The sequence below is a fragment of the Falco peregrinus genome, chromosome 6, assembly GCF_023634155.1.
Source record: "Falco peregrinus isolate bFalPer1 chromosome 6, bFalPer1.pri, whole genome shotgun sequence".
In the NCBI taxonomy this organism is placed as follows: domain Eukaryota; kingdom Metazoa; phylum Chordata; class Aves; order Falconiformes; family Falconidae; genus Falco; species Falco peregrinus.
The window spans coordinates 87,286,644-87,307,860 of NC_073726.1; the positions used below are offsets into that span (position 1 = coordinate 87,286,644).

At 43.5% G+C, this 21,217-nt stretch overlaps 1 protein-coding gene across 9 annotated transcripts in view; it reads right to left on the reverse strand.

Moving 5' to 3' along the window:
- ZBTB20 (zinc finger and BTB domain containing 20) overlaps window positions 1-21,217 on the reverse strand; it is a 519,455-nt gene that overhangs the window by 109,899 nt on the left and 388,339 nt on the right. The window contains exon 1 of one of the 9 annotated variants that reach the window (XM_013300685.3): window positions 12,253-12,437. The exons of the other annotated variants lie outside the window; for them this stretch is intronic. The gene's annotated coding sequence lies outside the window, so the exon portion shown is untranslated. Of the gene's footprint in view, window positions 1-12,252; window positions 12,438-21,217 lie in introns of those variants that run through there. 9 annotated transcript variants of the gene reach the window in all.

Here is a 21,217-nt window from a genome sequence, read left to right on the forward strand (position 1 = left end):
AGTATCTTCAAAAAACTGTGTCATTTCCAGAATCCAGAGTGGTCCCTACCATGATCTCACCTTAAATCAACAAAGTTACGGAGCCGCCACTTGCTCATTCTAATGAGTGAAACAGTTAAGTGCCATTCAGAGCCAGCCAGGAGTCTGCATGAATATGGAAGAGAGAGGCAGGAGGGCAGCAGAAAGTGAGAGAATAATCTTATATACTGAATTAAAAATGAAAAAAAAATAATGGAAATTTTAACTGCTTTCACTGTTTTCTGTTATTTCATCTCACGTAAAAAGGGAGAATTAAAATTCACAGAAATAAAAATCACTGAAAAACAGGGAGTTATTTTTAATTAAACAATAAAACCAGTGCTTTGCACTTTATTTTCTGCCTTGAAAAAAAGAATGAGATGAAGAGGAGAGCGAACATTTTCATCTCTTCTACTTTTTTTTTTTGCAATCAATAATGAGGTTTTTTGACCAGTTCTTCCAGTAAGCTTTCTCATTGGATGCGATGTGGCAACAAGGATCTGTTACCCATTGTGGTTTCAGGGCTGAGAATGTATTGGATTGTCTTCTCTGTTATTTTAGCCCCAAAGTATATTTTAAATAGCCTTAAAGAGAATGAAAATTCTTCTAATACCAGCGACAGGGAGAAATGGCTTTAGAAATGACTTTCAAGTTTCCAACAGTTTTTGCTTTTTTCTCCTTCCGAGTAAATATTTTTTTTCTTTGCTTGCACAAATGCAAGGGGATAGCCTTGTTTGAAAGATGTCGGAATACAATACTCGGTGACCCATCAATCAACAAGAATACCCGAAATGTGTTTCTAGTAAGCAGTGAGTGTCGTGGAGTTTACTTCCACACACTTCATTCATGTCGCAGACAAGTCTGCCATACAAAGCTCATCTTCTTAAAAGCACGTATCTTCTTAAAAGCTAGTCTGACTGGTCCGGACTGGCACCATGAGTCCTTGGCCTACAATGGCAACTCAGAGATTGTCTTCTATCTTATCTGATAGATGTATATTTTCCCAGATTGGTTAGGACTAGGCATGTGTTTTGAAAAGAAAATCAAAGTCTTCAGAAAAGTATTTTTTCTTTCTTAACAGAAACCAACCAGAATTTTACTTTGGCCAAAGGATTTTATCAAGATTTAAGAGGTAAGAACACTAATACCTTCAAAGCATGAAGAACTCATTACACTCACACTCCGTGCCCTTGCAGCACCAGTGACAAGCACTATCAAGAGTTATTTCACAGGTACAGGAAGACAGGAGAGACATGGCGCAACACGGGGGGTGAAGATGCAAGAATTCTTCATACTGAACTGTGTGAAACCCAAAGACAAAGCCAACCTTGCTGCCTGCGCCTAACGATTCCATAGTGTTTCACCGGCCACGCTGACCCCATCGTCTCAGCTGCCCCCCAGATAGGAAACCACTGGCTGCTTTTAGAGTTGTTTGGAGTAACGTGAAGCCAGGGAGTTCAGTGACCGGTCCCAGGCTGCACGGTGAGCGGGCAGCGGGTGAGGAACATGTCCAAATCGCGATGTCCCAGCCACCGGAGCAAAGGGAGGTACCGCTCCAGAGAGGGCTGGAAGAGAAACAACTTGCGAAAACGAATAGTACACTTACCCTAAGAAAGTTTTACCCTTTTCTTTGTTCTTTTGTTGGTAGGGGGGAAAAAAAAAAGCAAGCTATGTGTGTCAGAAGAGCTTTCTCTCGCCTAATTAGGCCTCCCTTTCGTTATGCCCTGAACATTGGAGTTTTAATCCTGAGCACAGAGGGGCCTTGGGCAGAAAATTTGCCCAGTCTTTTTCACAAAGTCTGAATGTGTTCAGACCTTTCAAAACTGTACCAGCCCCTCTATAACCTTCAGATTAAGCAGTACATTTTCAAAGCCGTAATGAGCTAAGCCCGCTGGCCTCCTCTGAGATAGGAAACTACCCACTGCTTGAGAACCCTAGTCCATAGTACCCAAGGTGAATTACTGCTACTTTTTGTTACATTCTTAACATAATCTGATATTTCCCCATTTGTTCTGACCTTATTGGCCACTGCAGACTACATTTGTTTCTCTTTTCTGTCTAACAGCTTTACAATGCTTCTCTTTTCAGGCTACTTTCTGTGCCTATTCTCAAGACCTTTTCTCTCATATTCCCACCTCTTTCCTTCTTTATAACTGGATGTTTGCCTTCACCCACGTATTTCTTTCGTTTCTGTTTCATCTACTTGGGAAGAAAAAGAAGCCCACTGCCTCTGCATAGCGCTTCTCTTCTCTACTCACCCATCTCTTCTGCCGCTAATAATTCCTCACATCTCACTTCAAGTTCCACTAGTCACCTTCCCATACCTTCAAACTGCACTCTGGGTGTCAAAAATTCACTATCAATCAGCCAGAGCAGCAAAGTTTACTAATACCAAACACAGGGAGAAGATTTCTGACAGTAGAGGGCTCCTTAATACATCAGACAAAGGCACAGCTGAAGTTAGTCAAATTCAGATTCTGAAGAAGTGAAATGGACTTTTAAACCTTCAGAATAATTGTCTGAAAGATGTGGTCATTCCGTTCCTTAAAGGCTTTAAGATTACCTGTCTTTCTGAAAGGTATGTTCTAGCTCACCAGAAGGTAAGAGCTTGAAGAAATCCAGTAGGCTTCACCACCCGAAGGACACTAGTCAGGGCTACCAGCAGGGAGGGTCCTTGCTGCGTCACCATCTTCAGAGACGAAAAGGCACCAGCACCTAACCTGTCTCTGACTCTGCTTGGCAGTCTCCCCTGTTGTTCCAACCCCTAGTAGATGTTGGAGAGTTTGGGACAAGTCCTTCCCATTTCAGCTACAAGGATATTTCTCCCTCTTTGCAGGGGTTACCCCTTCCCAAGCTGGGGCTCCATGGCTGCCTTAAAAATGGTGATCATGAGGATCTACACGAATGTATTCCCCTACCACCCATCTGTGCACAGAGGCAGAAACAGAGCAACTTTCATTTTTCAAGAGCCTTTTCTCATTTTACAGCTCCAGTCCCTGCCCCAGCTCCTGCTCTGGGCTTTTCCAGGCTGCCTCCAATAAAACTGACCTAGTTCTCCTTGGCTCACTGAGGTCCCCAGAAGCATCACTGAGAGCTCAAGATTAATACATTTTTTCCTACCACATGTTCGAAGGACTTTAGCAGCCACCGAGCTGTTAGGCCCAAGACACATGAAGTTATCAATGACTCAATTTACATTAAATTAACATTTGGAAATTTATCTTCTTAATCATATCTATGAGAATATACAGTCGTGTCTTAACTGTGGTACAACTGACAGATAAGGAACCAACCAGCATTGCATACGTGGACTTTTCAAGGTCTGTTTAAATTCAGTCTAAACTGTGGGTTTATGGCATTGCAAAAATTTACTGAAAAAACATGAGTTAATATTTGTCCAGTCCTTTCACATGAGAAGTGCTGTTACTGTTGTCAAAAAGTCTACTGTGGGCTTAAGTAGCTGCGAGAATGCAAAACAGTTTAAAATGTGAATAGCTTTCGTAACTAACAGCAAGTAGGCAATGTAACAGATGGCGACTCACATGAAAGATAAACCACATCTTAATAACAATAACTCACATTCAGAGGGGCAGTGTTTCCCACCTACCGCTTACAGCATGGGACTGGGATCCAGGATTCCCAGGTTATCCTCCTGGCACTGCACTGATTTGCTGTGTGAACTTAGGAAAGTCACTCAAAATTTTCTGCGCCTCAGTTTCCTCAACTGAAAAATGGAGATGGCTCTTAGAAAAACCACCAGACCGCTGCGGGGAAGAGACCCAAGCTGTTAGTTTCGATCATAAGCATTCTGAGAGAAACGAAGGTATGGAAGAGCAGTGTTTGCTGGTGCCATTCTTCAGTCATTGATCAAATTGCAAAGTGGTTACTCCACTCCACACCGAGTTACTACTGCCAACCCCTGAGCGAGAGGCGGCAGCTGCTTCACTACGCTCCGTACCCTGACGGTGCGGGTCTGGCCAGGGAGCACTGCCCGACGCAACCGACACTTCAGAGGGAATTCAAGGAGGCCAAATACAATTACCTTCGCTGAAATTCAGCCAGGGCATTATGCAACCTTTAACAGGGGTCTGAATCTCTATTTTACATCTCCGACAAAAAGGAGCACCTACAGCTCTCCAGGTTTCTGTCATCGTTAGTTGGCACGTTACTTCGTTTTGATCAGAAACAAGATTGCTTCTCACTCGCTGACTTTGCTTTGTGCAGCTCTAGAGAGTTTCACAAAGGTCCTCCAAAGCAAGCACCAGAACAGTCTTATGCTGTCTGACATGAGAATAATACAAAATGAACAGGCTGCAAATAAATGTTCCCCTTTGCTTTCCACTAGATCAAATTTTTTTTTTTTTTTTTTTTTTTTTAAAGAGTGAGTGAATTTTTAACTGTATGAGTAGTAGAGACTCTACTCGGAGAGGGTCCATTTTTCCTATGATTTCCAGAGACTTCCCCCTAACTTTGTCGAGAATTTCATGGAAAAAAAACAAGTTACAGAATTGGACCAGAAGAGAAAAACTGCTTGCAGAGAGAAAGATTCCTTGCAGGGTACATCCTGGTGCTTCAGCAATGCACAGGCGATGGCCCAAGCTAAAGCTCAAAACCAACTTGCTGGCTTGGCTTGTCCGTGGGGAAGGCTGCCTCAGATCAGCTCTGTCTTGCTCTCTCCAGCCGTATAGGGTTATGGTGGCATTGGTAATTTTCTGCAGCTTCTGAAGATTGTGGGGATAGGTTATAACAAGCCAAACCCCCCCCAGAAGTCACAAACAAAACATATATTTGTATATGTATAAAAATATATAAAAAGAACAGCTGACCTCACTGAAGAAGACTCTGGCATCTTCCTACACAGAGTTTTCACTGGTATTTCCTGATTCTCCAGCCAAAGAAATCATCACTAAACCCTTTTTTTCTGGGAGGAGGGAACAAAACTTATTTCTCACGCTAGCTCTTTAGGCTTTATGGGATATGTAGTTGAGATTAACAGGTCAAAGAGGTTTAGGAGTCCTATTCAGAGCACTGCCTACAGAATATTCTATGTAACCAACTTCACTGCTCTCCAGATGGTAAAAACTGAAAAGGCCATCTGAGCAAAAATCAAGTTTTAGAAAGTGCCATGAGAAATTTTACCCAGAGGATGTGGATCCTTCTTGTGCTGGCTTCGGTGGAAACAGAATTACTCTGGTTCATTAATTATATTTTCAAAAAATCTTCAGTTCATACAAAGAAATGTCTGGAAATGGAAATTCCATGTTGTTATTTTCAAAAGTGATGAGCTCAAATCACAAAATGTGGATCTGGATGCCTAATAGTGCCAGAAGTTCAGGAGAGTTTGGACTGACGAGGCTGGCTCTGGCAAGTGTTGAGTGTTTTCCCAGGATTTGTTGAAGGCCAATATAAGGGTTTCAAAGAGGAGAAAGGCATGTGCAACATGGCAGACTTACAAAAAAAATCGTTTGGAATTTCCTGGGTTTTGCGAGATTAAAATTGTAAGTCTAATTAGTTTAAGGAAATTAGCTTTTTATAATTTTCATTTTGTATTGAAGAAACATGAAAAATTAAAAATAGAATGAGAATGGAAAAATTAATGGGTTTCAGTAATTAGTTAATCAGAAAATGCTCCTGTCTTAGTGTGACTGCCCAACACACATTTAAAAAAAAAAAAAAAAAAAAAGAAAAAAAAGTAACCATGACTTTCCTCATACTTTCCAAAATAATATAAGCTTCACCTCTGAGCTTGGAACAACTGCTTGACATTGCAACTCGGCTCATTTTTTAGTGGTAAGCCACTGAAATCGGTGTCTAGGTTGAAATACCATCTCACCATAACATTAATACATGCATCCTGGCAAAAATTAACCAGAATTTGTTCCTCCTAATGGCCACATCACATTTACATGAGCTGCATGCACCAATGAAATGTTAAATGGAAGGGAAACCTCTTCTGAGAGCAGACCTTTTCACCAAGTACTGAACTGGGGATCTCTGACATCTGAAAGCAGCAGGACAACTTATTATGCTGTAGGAAAATGCATTTCTCTTGACAGTGGTGGTCCAGTCTGAGGCCCCACAAGCCACACACTGGTGCACTAAAGAGACATGTGTTAGACAAGCTGTTTTGTCCCTTGGCTATCACCCTTCCGAGTGCTGAATAGATCCGGATTGGGCTGGCTTAGAAAAAAAGTCAGATGAAAGCAGTGAAGTTAAGCCAAGTCAAAACACAACTTTGGTGCAATTCCACCAAGTCCAAGTTATGCTAACAAAACTTCAGCAGCGACGAGCCTGGCCCTCTCTGCCCAGCCCAGAGCCACTTTCAGACATTAGCTGCAGTGCCTGGCTTTCAGCTTTCCACCGCTCTTCACTATATTTATTTAATGAGTTAGCTAAATATGTATTTTATCATTATTTGAGCTTATAATAACTTTGACATAGAATAATCTACATTGCAGAGATGAAGTCGAAGAAGTTTGAAGAGAACAGGGTTTTTTCTTTACATAAAGATGCAGAGCAACAATCACTGAAATGGCCAAAAACTTGAAAGAAGCCTTTTACCTCGCACTTACATAGCTCTCAAACTTCAGCCTGACCGTTTTGCTGTTTACTGATTGTCAAGTCAAATAAATTCATGGGCGGCTACCAGAACACGCTCGCAAATAAATACCCACAGCTAGGACTGCTCAGAGCACCGGAGCGTGCGTAGAGTAACAGGGAACATCATGTACCGTGCATAAACAGCACGCAATTTTAAAACGCTCATAACACTTATTTCAAAACCAAATTTCTTCCAACAGTCTGTAACTCCTTCCTCAGGACCACGAATGTGCCTAAGCACAAAAGGTTAAAGCAAAGCCGGTTTCAAGTTGCTAGAGGAAGAGAGAAAAGGGAAGAAGCCTCAAAACTTCGTCACTGGTCCAAGTGTCTCTTACTCCTCATTGAGGCGACTTGGTAAAAAGTAACAAAAAGAAACGGTCTGCTGTGAAGAGCGAAGAAGAAATATTGGTATTTTTCTGGAGGAACTAGAGGAATATAGAAATAAAAGTTTCAGACTGCAGGAGTTATCTCAACTCGGCTCTAGCATCTCCACTACAGCGAGCGTGCCCTGCGTGCTCCAGAGGGATGCCGTGCTGTGCAAGAACACGTACTGGGGCATCTGGTTTCCATCACTGATTCAAAGGGATCCCCCCAAATCCTGATGTTCTAGCTCTGTTTTTCATTAACGCTTTTTCAGGAAAACCTGCACAGCGTTCAGTGGGAAGGTGTCTCAGTCAGGTGAGAAATAAGAACCACCAGCACCTAGCAGGGCGACCTCGATGTGCTTTAACACACCTACAGTATGGCTGAAACACAGTTGTTTCTGGATTTGTAACAAAAACCCCGCTGGTCTGTGTTTGCCTCACCAGACTGCTTTTGTACCCTGGCCTAAGTATACGCCAGGGAGGAAATGCTAAGACTTATAGATCTTCAGCTACGTTAATAGGAAGATCAGCACAAAACGTACATAAATCGCGTATACAAAACAGTGCCGTGGCTTCCCCTGGAGTGTGGCCATCGGCCCGCATGCAGCCAGCTGCTGAACGGTGCAACTTGGGGGAATGACCGACCAGCCAAAGCATCTACCTCTGGTGGAAAGTGTCAGTAACTCCTTTGTGCCTCTACAGTGCAAACAGGCTTTGATGATCTTATCAAATTCAGATGAAAAAAACACCGAGTCCCACAAAAATACAGCAGTAATTACAAAGGCAGCAAAGTTGTGTAAAAAGCTCATTTTCTGGTTTGCTTGCCAAAGTATATTACAATTCAGGTTGCACAAAACCGAAGCAAACAAACAAAACCCCAAACACTTTAAATTCCTCCAAACCCCCCTGAATCTCCCTCCTTCAAACCCCTCTCATTTTGGAACGTTTTTAAGGATTTCCCTCCCCTTTTCCTTTAAAAGTCAATTCTTAACAATTGTCAAAATAAATCCTCAGCTCAAAAACAGAAATGAAAACACTGCGTTGGAAAGTATCAAAACAAAACATTACCTCTCTTTTGGAAAGACAGACCCTTTTTCTTGCAATGATTTAATACATTTGCTAGCAATTCATTGCTTCTGTTGATGTGACTTTGCATTTTCAGGCAAAAAGTTTTGCTGTGGTGTTCATCTAAATATTGTGTTGCTGAAGACAGCATGAACAGGGAAAAAAGTCGTATCCCTTAACTAAAATGTGACTCGGTATTAGAAATGTTGCTGCCATAAGGCTATTTGGCTATGCCCCTCCGACTGCTAGCTGCTATCTGGCTCCCTCCATCCTATTATTAGGCACCAGCGTTCTGGTACAGGAAACTTTTATGGGTGGCGTACACAAAGCACGTCTGATTTCTACCTCGCGCTTCATCCCCTGCTCTTCCAGCACAACATTTCGTTTTCTTACAGCCTTTACTTCACCCGTTTGCTTGCCGAAATGCAGAAAAGCCCAGCACACGGATCGCTACCTGACAGCTTTTCACACTCTGTGCCGAGAAAGTGCCCAAACAAAATAAATAAATAAACAGAGAAAAGTTTATGAAAGTGAAAGGAATGGCGCGGAGCGGTGGGAGCAGCAGTAGGCTCCCACCTTATCAAATTCCCTGCTCCTCCTTAGGCTGACACAGGTGTATCCCAACTTCACCCACTCAGGCAGCAGAGACAGAGGGACATACACAAGTGCATTTGAACACACCGAGAAGTGCCAGAAAGGGCGAAGGAAGAGGTGAAAGAGAGAAATAAAACCAAAAGGTGTTATTTATTTTTACAACTTGACAATGAACTTCAATTTTAGCAGAGGATTAAAAACAGCCCTGGGAAATGATTAAGTTTTTTTTTTCCTCTCTCTTTTATTTTTTTCTTCTTTTCTATAAAGCTTCAGCACAAAAAGATTATAAAAGGGATACGCTTGCACGGGCACACATAAAATAGGGGAGAAGGAAATGAAAGGAAAAGAAAACAAACAGCCTCCTAACAGGCCCATACTGCTAACGGGAGTCCAAATAAAGAGTCATATGATATCTGATAGTGCAGGACACGTCGCCAGGAGCTGGAGCGGATTGCCTGCAGGAAGAAAGAGCCAGTGTGTTACTGCTCAAAGAGCTTTTCTTTCCCCATTTTTCATTTTTTTTTTGCTCTCTCTCTCTCTTTTCTCCTGGACTGTGAATGTGCTACTCTCAGGTCAAGTCCGTGGAGTCCCCGAAAGACAGCTATCATCTTTCTCCCTACTTCTGGAAGCAGGGACAGCCATTGGAAGATGCCTTCTAGTTGTGATTGAGGGGGGCTAAATCTATGTTTCAGCTCTGTTATGTCCTCCCTCCTCTGTCACCATCTCCACGGCTGCAGGTACAAAACGCTCACAAAAACATTTTAGTCTGAAAAAAAAAAGGGGGGGGGGGGGGTAGCAGAAGAAAAAAGATTCAGGCAGAAAAAAAAGAGGAGACTGCTTATCCTATGGAAAACTTCAAAGGCCAAGTCCCATTTCTGTGCTCTTTTGTTTACGTTTCCTGTGATTTATTATTTTTTTTTTTACCCTTTTTGGAGAGTGAGAGTGCAAGACAGAAGTCACAGAAAACATTCAGCCCACGAAAAACATCAGGACTTGGAAAAACTCTGAGGACGAATGAGGAAAGCAAGGATTTTAAATAAAAGAAAAGCCATTTGTAATTTGCCAAAAGTTCCTCTGTTCGGTCTGCCTGCCAACAGAAAAGACCAGCTCTTTCTGGTGGTTCATCCCTCTCCATCAAGCATTCACATTAAACTGGGCAGCCCGCAAAGTACTTTCGACTCAACACCGCTCTTGCTGTTACCCGTGGAAATGCAAAGCTCCTGGGCTATCTGCAGCGAAGGTACCTGGGCTGAGAACAGGGGACTTGAGGCCACGATGACACACACACACCCCCCCCTTCTGCTGGGGAAGCTGTGCCCACCACAGCTTTGGAGAGGGAAGAGCCCTGGCTAACAGACCTGGAGGGGTAGGAAGCCCCCAGTCTAGGTACTGGTCCGAACACAAAACTGCGTTTGAACTGGTGGTTTCACTTGTGGTGGCCAGTTTCCCTTCACTTTTCCAAGGGACGGGCTGTATCCTGCAGGACTTTTCTGCCACTGTAGGGTAGCAACATTCCTAAAGCGGCACAGGCAGAGCCCAGGGATGGGTTTCCCTCCCTTCATCCTATGAGGAGATGTAAACGGACTAATTCTCCATATACACTTACACAATGCATAGATGTTGGTTTAAAAACAGTGCCACAGATACAGATGCAATACCTACGTAGCTGTAACAGATGACCTCTTCTGAGGGAAGCCTGCAGCATGAATATAAAAATCAAGGTATTGTAGTAAGAATGCCCTGCCTGCAGAAACAATCCTCGTAACTCTGTAATAATTTGATCCAGCCCTGTATATTGTGCATATATGATTTTTTCTTTTTTTGGGGGGGGGGGTGGGGGGGTGGTGGTAGTTATAATATACAGCTTCCTCTCTTGTTTTCTGCACCACTGCTATATAATGCAGTTTTTAGATTGGTAATTTGTCAAAGCCAGGAAAACACAAATCAATAAAGGAAGGAAGGCAGAATTTGGCTAAAGAAAGCACTTCCTTAAGCTACTGAATTTGCAACAGTACATATTCTCAAACATCCTAACCATTGTACAGGAGACACTGTCGAGAAGATAATCCTGTATGTTATATACTATACGCAATAAAATTCCAATCTAAACATCTCCTTAAATGTGATGCATTATTCCCTTCTACATTACGTGTACCTTTTCCACATACAAATAGACAAAGAGTGTATGTATAAGAAATACATGCAGAAGAACAAAAAATCTACAGTGAAGAAGGTCTGTCCTGAAATCCTCGATTTGGAGCTCGATTAAAGAACTAGACTCAGGAGGTGAAATGGAGCCATTTGAGAGAGGGTCCCACCAAACAGGAGGAACAAGCAAACAAACAAACAAACAAAAAAATCCCTGAGCTCCGACTAATCATTTGAGCTGCCAATGAGAGGTGACTTTTAGACAGATGGTCAGGGAAAAGCTGGGTCCGTGGACACAGACGTTAGTGCCCCATCTGTATTTTAGGATCGTAGCTTCAACAAGCCATTACCAACTTTTTTTCTAAGTGACAGAAAGTGAAAGATTTCTGTTCCCACTCATTTATTTCTTTTCTACCGAAACCACCCCATTTCCCTCTCCCCTCCTCCCTCCCCCGGTAAGAATTTGTTGTTTGATTTTTTTTAAGTAAACAGAAACTGTTTGCAGTATAACTTTTATGCCAAAAAAAACCACCCAAACCAAAAAGGCTAGGTAAGTTGGCAAAACAGCGATTGGTTTTAAAGAGAGAGTTTTTAAAAAGGGAGAAAAGAACGACATATCAAACTCACTTGGTCTCGTCCCCCTTCCATTCTTGTTCTTAATAATTCCAAATTATAATTTGGAGGTAAGGGAACTGCATTTCCTTTCAATCTATTTTGTGGCTGCCACACATTCTGTGCTTTGCTTCTCCCTCTTTCTTTCGGGGGGGGGGGGGGGAGAGAAAAAAATCCCTAATAAAAATAGAAAAACATATCTCAGGCGTTAAGCTCGCTCTCCCCCTTCCTTTGTAAAGAACTCTTTGTTCTCTAGTGAAAATGCTGAAAAAAATCCCCGGGCTCCCTGAAACAAGTGCAAAACACTTAGAGGCTTTTGGGCTGGCGAGGAGCCAGAAACCCTCCCGCTGTCTGGTTAGGAAGAGAGGAAAGAGAGAGAGAGGAGAGAGAGAGGGAAAAAATTGGAGCTTCCTTTAATAGACATAGGAAGCAGGTCCTTTTTTTTTCTTTTTTTTTTTTTTTCTTTTTTCCTTTTTTTCAAAACTGGCGGTCAAGCGTTAAGTAACTCCCTGCCTAAATCCACCTGCTGGAAATGAACTTGGGTAACCCCCCCAGGGGTGCACAAAGAGGAGACACAGTAACACACTCCCGGCTCCTCTCCCACCCGCCCCCTCCCCGCTGCCCTGCTTCCATTCTCCCTGCTCCCAGCACACAAATGCCCACGGCTCCCGCTCCCCCTGCCACCATCAACCAACGTACCAAAATAAACGCTCCGTCTCCTTACAGAGCTGAAGGGGGGGGGGGGGGGGGGGGGGGAGGAGGGGGGAAAAAAAAAAGGGGGGGAAAGAAAAAAAAAAGCTTTTTTCCATCTCGGTTGCGACAGTGATAAGGGGTAGGGAACATCTCATACCTGGTGTGAATGCTAATCAGCCAGGAGTTCTCCTTTTTTCCCAAGACAGGGAACTGTTTCCTTCCAAATTTATTAGAACCTCCTCCACTGCCTCTTTGAAAAACCTTCTTTGTCACCCTCTTCCCAAGTCCTGATACTTCTTTAAAAAAAAAAAAAAATGGCTTCGGAGCTCCTTCTATTCTTGATATTGATTCTCTCTCTCTCTCTCTCTCTCTCTCTCTTTCTCCCTCTCTCTTTCTCTCTCCCCCCCCACCCCCCCACCCCTCCTCCTTTCTCCTGTCTCTGTCTCTTCTGAGTGGTCTATTGATAAGTCCCTAGAGGCACTGGGTCAGCCTGCCCGTAGGAAACCAGACACAATGCACAAATCTCCGAGTGCCATTCTGCCATCAGCAAGCAGACCACGTTTAGGAGAGAGGAAAAAAAAACACACACACACACACACACACACACAGTAGAGCAAAAGACAGAGAGAGAGAGAGAGAGGGAGAGTGTGAGAAAAAGACTGATTGGAACAGGAGGGAGGGAGGGAGGGAGCGAGAGAGCGAGGGAGAGAGAGCGACACTGCCAGTCAGGTTAATCATCCCTACTTTAATTAGCTGTTCGGCTTAGACATAAAACAATTGAATTTGAATGATCTGTCAGTGGGCTCGGCTGAACCAAAGGGGAAATGCGAATATTACAAAAAAGACTGTTGGTGTATTCAGATAAGCTCGCCGGGAAAATCCTCAAAGGATAACTATTAAAACTTACCACCAAACAAAAAGTACGGATTCAAATGGCATCATACAGAGGCCCTCTCTAAAAAGCTGGGAGATCCTTTCCCTCTCTTTTTTTACACACCACCGCAGCTCTCACCGTAATAAACACCCGCGCCTTCCCACAGCCTTCAAAGACTACCTGTCTGGCAGGGTGGGGAAGGCAGCGCAGGTTTGCCTCCCACCTCAGTTCGGTTAAAGCGAGAGCATGCTACCCTTCGGTTGAATTTTCTGGATGGATCACTGGAATGTTAAGATTCTGGAACTACACAAGCTCCAGGAGCACATCCTTGCCATGCGTGTCTGCACAGACACAGACAAATCAAGTACCTGCCGGATACAGATGGAGATGCTGTAAAAAGGCAACGCTGGGTATTGGGATAGAGAAGTCCCAGGCACTGGGGAGGGGGAGAAGTTATACCCCAAAATAGGTGGCATAGCAATCTATTCCTTTTACTTGGGGCTGCAAAACGAAGTGCAGTTCAAATGGATGAATATCCTGGCAATAAGCAGCACAGCGGCAGCGCTGTGTGGCGGGCAAGGCAGAGATTTATGACACTTCTGCGAAGTCAGCTTCGAAAAAGGTGTGGGGCTGGCAGCAGCCCTCCACGGAAGGGAAGGCAGCAGGTAACACGCTGCTGTCAGAAGGAGCTGCCAGCGCGTTCAGCTCCTGGCATCACCTCTCTGCTCTGCCAGAACTTTCCCTTGTCAGATGCTGGGGACCTGCTTTGGGTTTCAGGGCACACGGGCTCGGATGTCCCCTCCTGAGTGACCAGCAGCAAGGGGTGTGTGTGTGTGCGTGAATTTATTGTGCGAGGCAGGTATGTTCTCTGTGTTTTAAATATATTCTCTGTATTTCGTATAGGGCTGCAGCTACAGCAGTAAATCCGTAATTCCTGATCAGCTCCATGAACATCTGCTGGATATAAACTTTTAAATGGGTACAGCTAACCTGCAAGCATCGCTCAAAAGCACGGGAGGGAAGTGGAGAAGGGATTCACAGTGCGGCTGGCCGCTGGCCTTCGAGGGGGAGCGCTGGGATAACCCCCCCCTCAGCATTTTGGGTACAACTGCTTAAGGAAAGAAGAAACAAAAGACAGACAGAAGCTCTAGCAACTTCTTTATATCAATTTAAACATCTTTTCTACATGCATCTCCAGGCAAAGCTAACACCAGTTTTTAGGTGTTCTGCTGTTAATAGAGAGCTTGACGGGAAGTATCAATATTAATTGCGCCTTCTATTCCCCTCTGCTACGGGAAAAGTTGGGTTCCTGCCCTTTTCCACCTTTTGAAACGCCACGTGCTATGTGGCTGTGTCCCATCTGCCCACCAGCCCGCTGGGGCCCGTTGACTCAGCACAGATTACAGGAAGAACTAACCAGGGTCAATGGGAGAGGGATGCACCGCAGAAGTAAAGGGGACACTGGACTTAACGAGGTCTGTTAAATGCTATTTATGAGGCGTCTCCTCAGCCTCCCCCAAAATACAAATTGCTCCCATTTGAAATATTATGGGATTATGGGAGGTAAGACGCTACCAAAGAATGGAAAAGGATATTGCAGAGAAATACAGTGCCATCAAAGGCCTCAAGTTCTTTCCAGATGAGGAGATTTTGTAGAGCACAGTGACACAGAGAAGTAGTTTTCTCTTCCCTGGGTCAGCACCAAACTGATAATCCAGCAGGGTGCAGAACAGCTCAGGGCTGTGTTTCTAACAAAACAGGCAGAGGACCTGACCACTTGATGCAGGGGTTCAGGGGAAGAAACATTGTGCAGTCATGTAATTACAGGCTACAGTAATGGTACCAGGGGCCCTCAGTAAGGTTGCACAGACAACATTAACTGTGGCATTTCCTGACTTTTTAGCGCTTGACTTAGGAACATTAACATTACAGTAACACATTTTCAATATAATTTCTCAGGGTCTTCTTTTAAAGCCAATTTAAAAATGGAATGCCGTTCCACGTTGCTGCTGATGCTGAGGCAGGTTAGCACCTGTGGAGCTGTAATACAGAACTTCACCACTTCAGCCGGCAGCGTCATCAGCAGCACGAGTAAAACGGTGCTTACGAGGTGATCAACCACCACAAGACTGCGAGGATACTTTGTTCAGGGGTTTCACAGTGTCTTCCTGACAATGGAAATGCTGACACTTCAGGAGCCCTAGGGCGAGTTTTGAGGAGCAGAGCAAAGTGCACTGGCATGGGAAGAGACCCTTTGGTCCCTGGACTCCCAAACCTGCATCTCTTCTGTGGCTGTTGGATTCGCTTCCATCCCCTCCATTCAGTTGACTCCAGGGACTGCTGCTCCTCCTGTTTTCTAGCTTGCTCTCTTGCATGCTATTTCTCCCTCCCTGCACTACTCCTTGTCACAGTCTGTTCCTCATCCCATTGCCCTAAAATGAGCAACCCCTCCAATGCATCTTCGCCTCTGCTCTACCCCAGGCACGGATGGACCTGGAGCGCAGAGGAAAGCAAGCTGCTTAGCATGGTAAATTAGGCCACGTGGTGTTCCAGGGTGTTCCAGGCTGCCTTAACTAGACTACTTCTTGCAAGACTGTTTAAAACTAACTCGGGTATCATAATTTGCAATCCACAGTGTAGACATATCAAAATGTCCTTGTTCTCATTTCCAGTGCTTGCTGCCATAGCAACCCCTGGTCAAAAGGAAATTTCCATTGATATCAGAAGGAGCAGCATTTCACCCAGGTGAGTTTTTACTGTGGCACATACTTTATTAGCATGTGTTCCTGATACGGTGATCCCCAAATCTCCTATAGTGATTAACGTAGAAAGCACTACTGTTAAGTCCTGCTCTCAGGAGGTCCCCTTCTGCTAGAAGCTATGCAAGTCAAAGACCTCCTGATTTCTACCCGAATACCAACCTAGAGCAGACCTGGAGTCTAAATGCAAAAGGCCAAGAGCAGCTCCAAAAAATGCACATCATCTTCCCCTCCTGAGATTTTATCACGGATTTTAATTTAGATACATGATGATGATGATGATCTCTCTTTGCATTGCACCCTCCTGCTTGCTCTTCCTTCATATAAATCATCGCCTGTATCAGGGGGGTTTAGCCAAAGAAGTAAGAATCGAAAGCTCCGTCTAATCAGTTGAATCAAGCCTGCTGTTTGCTGTGGTGAAGGTGATCAGTGCTGCAGCAAGCTTTCAAGCGCACGTGTATGATAGTTACTCTGCAGGAAGAAAGTGTGGCTACAGAACTGGAACAGATCTTTCTGAGAGCTGTACCTGGATTTGCCAGTGGCAAAGGGCAGGACTTAGGAAAGGAAGAGACACCAGAACTTTTCCTTGCTTTCTGACTTCCACACGTACCGCATAACAACCAGCCAAAAGCAGGACATAAACCAACAGCAGACTGGGAAAGACCTGGAAATGGCAGAGTACTCGCTCTTTTAATGTATATAAAGTATTCTGCAGCACAACTTGTAACACTCAGTATGGCTGACCATGAGCTGACATTAACAGAAAATCAACAGATCTGGGTGACACAGAGAGGAATTTAGTTCCTTTGCAATGAAGGAGCTCTGTCTACCTGAAAAAATGGCATTTAACTATGTAATCTCAGGATAAGTTGTATAAACATATTCCTCTAGATTTATTAGCTTGTCTTCATAAACAGCTGTGAGTCTGTGCTTTTTGTTCAGAGATGTAAACCAGCACAGCATGTTGGAGAGGGTGAATGAATATATGCTTATCATTCAGCACATCAGAAATCAGAGGAAAAGACTGGAAAGTCCACCTATTACAGAAACCTACCCTTTGCTTATCTTTTGGATATGCAATAATTCCTCACCTGCATCACTATGCTTGGTAGACACCTTTGTATGCTAAGGTGAGAAAGGTACCATGCCTTGCATCTAACCCAGTTCATTTCTGTCCTATGTGCAATTTGATTATCTGGGGCAAAACAAACAAGCTTATTTCCTATTGTACTGATTATCAGAACTAGCCCCGCCACTCCCCAAACTACATCAAATGTCCAGGGCTGGTTCCTAAAGCACCTTTTACTGATACTGTGCAGTTCCCAAGGCAATTCCCTTCAAAGACTTGCTGACAACAGGGAAATGTAAATGGAAATATCACAGGGGCTCCATATTTTTTCTCTCTTAGACAATCCAAATATAATGGCCTATTTTGTGGAAGAGCTTCTCTTTTCTGAAAAATGAAAATGTTGCAAATTAGGCTATGAGAGACATTTCTTTTTTTGTACATTATTGCCAGCAATAAGATGCTGAAAAGTGACCCATGCCCTCACGGGCATCAGTGCAACCCCCATGCTTTCACTGGAAAAGCAACAGTGCAACCTAGGGGAACTCCATAAAAAAAGCATCTGGTTGAGAAGACACAAGAAGAACAAGACACCTGCCTTTCTTCCTCTTCAGCTGCACTGGGTTGAGAAGTAACATTTCAGAAGCGCATTTTCACAATGAATGAAGGCAATCTCATCACTGGTTAAAAAGGAGATAAATGAGGAGGTGACTTCCACCGGTGACATGTTTTCTGTATGTTTACATGGCTGCTTATTGTGAAGGCCTCGGAAGACTTTTAAAGATTGGAAACATTAACTCTCTACCTCACCCTCTACTCTCCATACGACCCATACTGTTGTTGCAGATTGCATCTCTGCTCCAAAATTAAAACTGCTTAAACAGCATCGTGTGTTATATCCAGCCAATTCTACTCTGTTCTGTTATATTATATTCTACGATTTTTGAAAGAAGCCTAAGTATCTCAGGATGTCAGGAGGCTTAATTTTTTCTCGTGCTTTCATGGGAAGACAATTATAACTTTGATTTGAAGAACTTTAAAGCGGACGTCTGCCCCACTTCTGTTCTAAATGCTGACGTGAAACATGCTACGTGTCCCTCTTGCTAACTTTGCTCCTGTCACACATTCACAATTCTTTTTTCCGTCATTTGGAGGCGACAGGTATTGTGCCTCTGCCTCCAGACTTTCTTAGCTAAAGATGTCTTGTTTCTGCAGGCTTTTCCATAGCCTCAGTGCTGAGTAAAAATGGTAATTATTTTAAATATACCTCATTCAGGACAAAACTCTTGTAAGAACAACAGTGTTGCTAGCAGTCTGGGGCGTTTTACAGCCTCAACACACCAAAAATGTGAGATCCCCACCAAAATCACCCTACTGAGGGATTCAGGCTTCTCTTTTTTGCCTCAGGGACAGCTGCAAGGGTCCCTACTCTGCACATACCGCTTTCTCTCTTTGACTTGGATATAAATAGAGTGGGAAGCCAAAGAGCCAGAGGAGGGTGTAGAGTTCTGCCTCTTCTGCAGCAGATATGGTTGTCCATCATGTCCTCGGGCTGGGCAAAGCCGTGAGGAAAGAAGACGCTGATAGGGCTGAGCTCCATCTCCACTCTCTCCACAGACACAGCTGCAGCTTGCGAGGTGGCTGGAACAAGACGGGCTCAGGAAATGAAGAGTAGCGCATCACTCATTTTTCCTGCCTGTTTGCTCCTAATTATCTTGCAATACATTTCACTGGTAGTTTTATCATACAGAAAGACAGAAGATCCTTCTGGTTTCAACACATAATGACTACTTTTAAAATGGCTTGCTATTCATTCTGGGGCAAGTCTCAGTCTCTTCCTCCCTCCCTCAAGTTCACTGCCTTCATTCTGGGTTCATTGGGTTTTTGGGGAGGGGTAGGGTGTCAATTCTCTGATAATGTATTCCGATAAAAGGAAAAGAAGGGACAGCAGAGACAGCTCTCACTTTCTTTTAATGTGGTTGTGGCCACACTGAAGGAAGTGACAACAATCTCAATAATTTCATTTTGGCCAACACAACACCTCTTACAGGCCTGAGCTATGCAACTCCTGTGTAGCCTCTTGTACAAATCAACAGTGCCTCTTTTATACTCGTCTTCCAATATTTCTCTCCAACCTTAGAGAAACAGAGAATTGCTACAGGGCAATGAACTCTCATTTTGCCATTGACATTTCTTCAATCTATCTCCCTCAGTTGGGAGACCCTTTCACAGATCCGGAACCTCACCAGCATAAGGAAGAATTAGTATAATTAAGAATTAGACACAGGGTCTCTAAAATGGGAATCATAACAACGACTAACGTCACAAGAGTGTTTCCAGAATTAATTCATGTAAGTAAAGCACTTAAAAGATAAAAATGTGGGAGCTGCCACATCAGATTAGACCACTACTCCATCTAGTTGAACATCTTGTGTACAACAGAGAGCAGCGATAAACGCAGGGTAGCAGAACTGGGGCCCCCCCTCTGTGCAGAAACAGGGTTCAGTCTAAGCATAGTCAATGACAGTCCTTGGTTACATTATATTATGGCTCAGGGGACATGTTTAAGCCCCTACAACTCACTGTCACTAAACAAAGTAGTCTTGCAAATCAAGGAAAGGACCAGGCACAGCAGGAGTCTGGTACAGTGGCCGTACAGCTGTACATCCACTCCCAGGCAGGACGGCTTCTGATCAAGCGTTCCTGCTTACCAATGAGAGAACCTAAAATTATTCTATAAATTTCAAGTTTCACAAACACAGCTATTGAAAAGATGTGCAGTAGGATGCAAGTACTTACAAAATGGGTGCACAGAAGGACATACATGCACACACAAACAAGCTGGTTAAAAAAAACAACCTGATCCTCACTAGCTCTGCTTTGAGCAGGGATGAGATGACTTACAGTAGTTCCTTTCTGATTTTTATTATTCCAGGATTCCGTGACTCCACAATTTTCCATTGCAGAGTTCTGTCACTGAACATGAAACAACTTGTAGTAAATATAATTTTTAATGATAATATTATTAGGGAAGTTTCTTGGATCCAGGATAGAAAATCCAGTTCAAAGCCAGAGAAAGAGGCTGACCCTAGAGCCTGATGAGTAAGGGTGTGATGAGGGAGACGCGGAAGGAAACAGGCTCCTACCCTCCCTCATCACTAGAGGAGTCGTGGCCCTTGAGCCATTAGCTCTACTGAGGTGGGTCTTCTGAAAACTCCGTTTCTTTATGAAAAAGTTTCATGAAATTCCATTCTCACACTCCCAAATTTCAAACGTTTTCACCACGGGGCACTGCTGTTTCCTGGCCATCTCACCTATAAGACTATGCATTCTGCCAGTACCTGCGGACCTCACATGACTGCTCATGTCCGTTGTGACAAAAGTAATGACAATCTTTCTGTGAAATTTCATTATCTCAGATGGTTTGACAACTTTATTTTCATTCTAACAAATTTTTCACTTTATGAAACAGCCTTATCTGAAAAGTAAATGGATGAGTTTGTCTTCATTTAAAAGTGGAGGTTTAAAATTTGTTTCTACTTTTGTATAATCAGGCCACGTCTGACAGAAACAATCCATACGATGCGAAACCCTGCTGAAAGAAGAGAGCCACAAGGCATTTTTGTGTATGATTCCACTGCATTCTATATTGTACTTCAGGACAGAGTAATGAAAAAGAACAAATTAGAAGATAATCTTTGAAAAAACAAATCCTTCATAACTGACCGAACCATAAATGAGTCTTACATTACTGGGACTGGATAAAGTATCATCAGTGCCGGATTATTACATAAGAATATGTTAGTAATGTAGCAGCAGTCTAGTCTTTTAAGATGTGAAAGCGCGTTATCTAACCTCTCTGCAAAGTTCAGGAAGAGGAGCCATATGTCCAAATAATCATCTTCTTGCTGGTGTTTAATATGTCAGTTTTTTCAAGGGGCCTATTTCAAGTTTAAAAAAAAAAAAAAGGTGTGAAATGCATTTCGATTTTTTTTTTTTTTTTTTTTGGCAAAAGCAGCTCATTTTCAAGCTTGCAAGGCAACAAGAAAAACAAAATCAAATGTCAAGTAGATTTGCTCTTTGTTGTAATTAATACGCAAGCATTCACTTGTAGATGGTCCTGAGCCTGAAAACAAGCAGCGTCAGTCGTGGTGCTATTAAAGATCAGCAGTTTCCTGGGAATCAAAGGGCCAAGTGTTCAAGGAGTGAAAATCCCCACTCAAATTAATGGCCCTAGGCCAGTTTACATCAGCGAAGGATCTGACCACAAAGGAATGACGACAGGAAGCCCAGCGACTGAGGACGAGCCACCTGCTTGCAGCGTTGGGCCCTATGTGGGATGAGACAGCAAAGGAAGGTAGAGCAGGCTCCTCCAGAGTGGGAGGTGGGGAATGATTAACTGAAAATAAGGAAATTGCAAAGC